Source organism: Botryllus schlosseri, unplaced genomic scaffold (assembly GCF_051294905.1).
Source record: "Botryllus schlosseri isolate E-star unplaced genomic scaffold, Bs_hap1 Bs153a, whole genome shotgun sequence".
Taxonomy (NCBI): Eukaryota; Metazoa; Chordata; class Ascidiacea; order Stolidobranchia; family Styelidae; genus Botryllus; species Botryllus schlosseri.
In genome coordinates, this window is record NW_027648762.1 from 14,064 (window position 1) to 21,263 (window position 7,200).

At 39.1% G+C, this 7,200-nt stretch overlaps 1 long non-coding RNA gene across 1 annotated transcript; it reads left to right on the top strand.

The window, feature by feature from the left end:
• Positions 1-214: 214 nt before the first annotated feature.
• Positions 215-3,853, top strand: LOC145432772 (uncharacterized). The gene is made up of 2 exons (XR_013912963.1): positions 215-2,918; positions 3,582-3,853. It is a non-coding gene; the product is annotated as an uncharacterized LOC145432772 (long non-coding RNA).
• The last annotated feature ends 3,347 nt before the right edge of the window (positions 3,854-7,200 follow it).

Sequence of the window (7,200 nt, forward strand, 5' to 3'; positions counted from 1 at the left end):
ACGTGATTCAGAATCGAATCACCCAGGTACTCGATTTTGCCCACCCCTAACTTGGAATTGTTCAGTGAAGCATAAGAGTTGACATTACCATGTAAGACAGGATACTGTATGCGGGGCCCTCAATGTCCCGCCGTGAGGTGTATGTTGCCCGCTCCTGTGATAAACTGTACTCGGTAGTTTCGGAATTCTATCTGTTCATTGGTATCGTAGATTGAATTGGCATGCACCAATTAAGATAACGAGGTACCCTAACACAATGTGATAGCGTATTGATAAGGGCTCAATCCACACAATGAACAATTTGTGATTAGATATGATAATAACTGTTTCAATGTGCCCACTATATTTCAAGCTTCAGCTGTGGCTAATTTAAGTAACTACCAGTAGTGTTTTTGTATACAGATAACTTGGCATGTGATAATAAAATGTTTTGAACTCGGTCACAACTAGGTTTTGTATTATATTAGTAATGTTACCCATCTAAAGTTGACCCCAATTAGTCTACTAAGATAGTTTTAACATAATCCAATAATCATCTTATTTGATGTAGCAAGGAATCAAAAATTAATGTTCATCATGGTTCAGAGCGCGTTTGCTATCCGATTCTCTTCTGTTCGTTTTTTTGTCCTCATATATAAGCGATGCCCCGAAAGTCACGCAGTTGTACCGGTTCATAACTGTGAAATGATCGTATGAATAGTCCGGGTCCTGGTTTGCAAGTTAGATTGACGTAATTTAGGTTGAAACATCTCCCGGACGCGATTTGGCTACTGGTAAAACAACGGGTCGTATGTAGAGTATTTCAAATAGAGTAACGAAAACTATTTCGCCGTTCTCGTACTTTCATTCTTGTCATAGCATTGAGCGACGCGAAATGCTATATATTTTAGGCCTGTATGATACTTGCTGAATGTGCACCATGCCTATGTAGACGCGTCACCTTTGCTCAGTTTGGGGATTCCCCTTGTTTATTACCATCTCCTTAGCCAAAGAATGTCCGTAGCCATTCGATCGAAGGCACGTGTGATGAATTATGAAATAATTATGTCTTGAGCATGGATGTTGGACAAATATTTTGCAAATATCAAAGTAATCATACTGTCTTTATCATATTATCGTAATATAATAGTCGAAGACACGTTATTTACGTTAGTGACACCTGCGTCTAATCACGTGGTCTCTGGGCAGGTAGAAACATGTATATGTATATATCGTTCATAGTTTGGTGATAATTTAGTCTATATCATTAGGTGCAACATCCTGTCGAGATTTCAGGTTCTTCGGATATAATTCGTTCCATTGAGTGAGGTGTAGTTGTTAATTCCAACTCTGTTTGATGCCGGGGATTTATCCAGCCTTAAACTGTCGATCAAAGCCTGATTAACCAACGGCCGTGTCACACCAGCAGTTTTTGGACATGTTTAAACGCGATCAACAGTGCTGTCCTCGCGTTCTAGAAAGTATCATTCATTTGCATGATCATATTATGGTGTCAAGTTGTTTGGCAATTACTCAGTGTGTTCCTTACACGCCACGGTTAATATCTATATATTTACTCCCCGTTTTAAATCATAGTCTCGCCTACACTGATCGGTATTCCGAGATACGGTTATTATTATCACATTATGTTTGATTTTACAATTATATTTTATTACATTACTTTAACTTGAAAAATCATCGCCGCTCACTTTGAATATCAAGCCCAAAAGCTATTCATTCCAATCAGAAAGAAGAGTGGCTAGCAGTTGGCATTGCTAACAAGTAATTTCAATGATATTGCATATTCTCTTTTAGAAATAGTTACGCTAGCAGTGTTATCACTTGCCGTTGGAACATAATCTTTGCAATAAGGACCTTTGGATCATTGGATGCACTAGACGAAGAAAAGCGTAAGTCATAATTCGTTATGGGTTTTAGCATGATTTCGATAAAATTCTGGGTTTACCAGTCAGAAAAATATTTCGATTACGGTGTCGGTTATATACTTTATTAAGTTGAAAAGTGGATTGTGATTCGGTCTTGATAACAATACAATTTTGGTGCCTGCTGAATCGATAGTGTTTTCAGCCTAGCCAAAATGATAGAAACCTTGCGAGTCGTGTTCATGGGGTAGACGTCTGTAAAATGTCAAGGTCGCGGATTCAATTACTATCGATGCGGTAGTACGTTCAACCAATTTAAACTTGCACACGGTACTGTAATTTCTCTAGTAACCAATGCCAAATTAATCTGTAATATTCAATATTTTTATGAATCATTTCTACATAGTTACCTAGTTCTACATAGACCCTGACGTGTAACGATCTGGACTCAATGCACATTATGACGCAAGTTGAGTTGATTTACTCTTCTTTCCAGAGTCGTTCGAGTCAAGTCAAGACCCGTGAGTTCTGGACACGACTCAAACCGAGGTAAAGTCAACATTCAAGACACGATTAAGGTAAGTTTTCGTTCACCATTCGAGGAATGATCGTTGACACTGGTATATCGGAGTGCCTTAGCATGTCCGGTTGCTGCGGGCGACTGGTCTTGCCGCGTAAGGAAAACATCGCGATAATACTTGCACACTTAGATTATCTTCATAGTGTCGACATCATGTCAAATGTCCAGGCCGCAGATTCATTATGGCATTAGTCAATTTCAACGTAGTAGTACGTTTAACCAATTTAAACGTGCACACGGTACTGTCCTTTCTCACCGTAACTAATGCCGAAATTCATCTGTAGTATTCAATATTTTTCTGGATAATTTTTAGATACTTACTACCCTGACGTGTGACGATTCGGACTCAATGCACATTATGACGCAAGTTGAGTTGATTTCATCTTCTTTCCATAGTCGTTCGAGTCAAGTCAAGACCCGTGAGTTCTGGACACGACTCAAACCGAGGTAAAGTCAACATTCAAGTCACAATGAAGGTAAGTTCTCGTTCGCCATTCGAGGAGTGATCGTTGACACTTGTATATCGGAGTGCCTTAGCATGTCCGGTTGCTGCGGGCGACTGGTCTTGCCGCGTAAGGAAATCATATCGATAATACTTGCACTCTTAGATGCTCTTCACAGTGTCGACATCTTGTGACATGTCCAGGCCGCAGATTCATACTGGCATTAGTCAATTTCAACGTGGTAGTACGTTTAACCAATTTAAGCGTGCACACGGTGCTGTCATTTCTCACCGTAACTAGTGCCAGGACTCATACGGTGCTCATTCATGATTTCCATACACTGTTGTGATAAATTTAAACTTGTGAACATAAAATGCAAAACCTGAGCACATCATGCATAGGTGGGTGAAGATTTTACAAATTTTTAATCTATTTTGTAAGCTTGAATAGCAACTATTTACCAATGGTGTAATATCAAATGAGTTTTGTCAAAATCTGGAATTCTAAATATTTCTCACTGATATTCTGGCGAGTGCTGTCTAACTGACATATCAAATCAACCGATGGCTATCATATTTCTTAAGAAAATGTCAATTCTTAGTTGCTGAATTATGTAAAATTTATTGTGTAATAGTACAAGTAATGTTAGTGGAACAAAATGATTATGTGTATTGCATATATCAATTTTCCGTTCAGACCTCAACCAAGACTTGCAGTTGACCACGGTCATAACAAACTAAAGTTCAAGTTGAATGTGGGTAGCCGAGTGACACATCGTGTCCTTAAACTACACCCTGGAGAGACGGCGACATCGGAGGTGGTAACAGATTACATCATGAACGATTATGGGATAGCTGCGATAGTGCTGCGTTCTGGCAAAAGTGTAGGCGTGCGGACGTCTGGATCTATTTTGTCGTATCTACACGGCCTGTGATCTAATCAGAAAAGACAATTCCTGTGGAAGATCAGCCAACATTTTCGAGACCTGTGACCAATAACGTGGCAACTCCATGGCCCCTCTCTCGTCAGACATCAGATACAGGGCTTGTAGCGAACGAGGATCTGGAATCCGCTACGCGCAGCGGGAGCTGTATAGCCACAATGAATGTTACGAATTCCATTGTTTAACAAGACGTCTTTCAATTGCTCAATTCTGCAATTCGTTCTCGTTTTCGATTGGAAGTTTGTCAGTATGTGACGTCAGCAGCTTACGGTATCGACATCATTTTAAGTTGAGTAAAGTAGCAGCCCAAAAAGTCCAAATTTTTGGTTTATCCTTTATGCTGAAAGTAATAACAACATTGCATTTTTATTTTATAGTCATTTTAAAAAACAACTTATTACTATATCAATACCATAATCTGTTTACATCACATGCTTTCAAACTTCCAAGTTACTACTGTGTGAACGACACCGCTGTTCAATTTTAATATTATTAGCATAGGGCAATTTCGTGACTGTAAATTGTTCAGCTATAATGTAAGATATCATGTACGTATGAAGGTGTGAGATTGGTCTTTTCAAGCACGTGTAAGTAAATGTTAGTCGTCTTCATTTATGAAATAACGAAGTATTGCTACTGTGCGAATGACGCTACTACACTGATGTCGAATCTTCACAGATTATCAACATAGGACAATTAGTAGGGTGGGGTGGGGGAATTTTAGTGTATTTTCTATTTCGGGCAGCTATCATTTTCATTGACTGCCTAACAGAATGGTTGTTGCTTGACATTTGTGATATTGTACGCTTGAATTTTCAGTTGCAAAAACAGTAGACTAACACCTTTTGATGGGAACGAGCTCTAAAGCCACAGGCTGAATTCGAAAGGTTTTTAAAAGCTTCATCGCAATTTATGATAATCCAAAATTCGTCGTTCGGGTGCAGAAATTACTGAACGTATCTTGATCGAAAGCTACAGTTGCATTGATTTCAACAATATAAATTTAACTTGGTTTATCGTTGTTGAAATCAGTGCAACTGCGGCTTTCAATCAAGAGTACGTTCAGTAATTTCTGCTTTCAGGACGACCAATTTGGATTATCATAAATGCCACACTACTTTCAAAAAATAACCTTTTAATTCAGCTTCGATGTCTTTCAAGTTGAGAAGTAAATTTGTGAAAGTACCGTAGGCCGATGCGGTGCTACGATTGCTTTGTATTTATCACATAGGTCATATGTCACCAAACCGTAGTGATTTTGGTTCTGATGACGACGTTAATTTTAATTTCGACAATGTCGTTTCAGTTGCACAATAAGTCTTCAATGGTACCGCAGATTTTATTTATAATAAAGGTCATATTTTACCAAACTGTTGTCGTTTTGGACGGCGTCCTACTTTGCAAGGTGATTCCACTTTCTCGACATTGAGTAAACGATTATTGGAAAGCAACCTGTGAATTTAGCTCTGAATCAAGAGTCAATCCACCGTTTTGATGCAATGAGTGATGTGCAATCATGTTTGATGACAGCCTATCCACAGCGTATGGGAGGGGTATGCGACGGACGCGGCCGCATCCCCAAATGGTCGGCATTTTTTGTCAGTCGATTATTTTAGTTTCGCTATAACTTCAGAAGGGTACTCTAATCTGATTCCTTACTATATTACCTTAGCATCGACGGAAAATTGTACAATATAAGTGGAGTGGGTATATATTTATAGTAACAGGTATATTTGTTCCAGGCAATACATTCATGGCAGTACATGTTATTAATTCGAGGACTCTTCGTGTGCCCTTTGTCGAGTTATACGCCAACGGCACCATGACAAGCGTCTGAGCCGAGCATCAAAAGTTCCATTATCCACATATTTCGATTGAGGTTCCAGCATATTATGACCGTATTCGCATATTCGCCATGTACTTGATGGACATTGGGCAATCTTATCCCAGATTAGCTTGGAACCCGCATAGTTATTGGCTTTCGCAGATCTTCAGAAATGGTTTCCACATATTTATGATCTTGGTTTCTGCATATTATGACCGTATCACTGTCCGCTATGTCATCGACGAAGATTGGCCAATCTTCTGTCAAATTAGCCTGGAACGCGCATGGTGGGCATTCCCACTCTTTAGAAATGTTTTCCACATATGATCCTGGTTTCTGCATACCGGATATTATGACCGTATCATTGTCCGCTATGTCATCGACGGACATTGGGCAATCTTCTGTCGAATTAGCCTGGGACTCGAATGGATGGCGTTCCCCTCGTCAGACATCTTTTCCACGTACTGAGATCGTAGTTTCAGCATATATGGCAGTCGATGGACCATCTGGACCAAACTCTCCGTCTTCTTATGGCCGTAAAGTCGATATTTGACGCTTCTTCTTCTTCTATGGCATCATATATTTATATTTCTAAATCATACAAACTGTTACGAGACAATAATGATTGACACCAGACTTGCAATCTAATTCTTTGTTAGAATAACTTCTACATTTGGTCAGCCCAACGTACTCATACACAATGTTACCGGTATACGGTACGTAACCTGCATTGTTTTGTGAAATAATCAATGTACCTACATTTTTTTGCAAAGCAATAAGTTTAAAATGTAAAGGAAGTTAAACTAATGGAGTTCCTAAGTATGCAGCTTTCAGGACGCTAAATTTCTTATTGCTCAATGCTCATGAATGATTTTTGGTCATCGCCGAAAAGAACACGACAAGCTGAACGTAGTAGAATCGTCATTAGTGATCACTGGGTTGGAACAAAACATTTGAGGTCATAGGTGAACGGACATATTCAGTCTATCAATCCGGATACGAGATGAACACGAGTGACAGAGATAATATTAGCAGAAACCAAGCGACAATTTCCGCATATAGTAAAAACGATATCATATCGTTAAATCATATCTTGGAAAAGGCAATGTAATATCTATAGAAATTAAACATGGAACGGCAACGACCGATTTTGCAGCTTCGTTCCGCTTCGCCGGGGCTGGAGTGGAGAGTGGTTTTGCGTAACCGACTGTAGGATTTATGGTAATCCAAAAGCTATCTTCCCGACCGCAGAAATTATTGAATCTGGTCTTGATCGAAAGCTACTGTTGCACTGATTGCGAAAATATAAATTTAAATAATGATCAGGCACTGATCCACCTAGAATCTGTCCTCCAAGTCTGAAATATCGGCATTGTTCAGAACAATCGGGTAACCGCAACACAATGACCATAACCATAGCCTTTACAAATATAGCTTTATATAATAAATAAATAAATAATATATATAAATAAATAATATATTAATATAGCCTTTGTAAAGGCTATGCCATAACAATGACCCGTTGCGACTCTCCGATTGTTCGAACA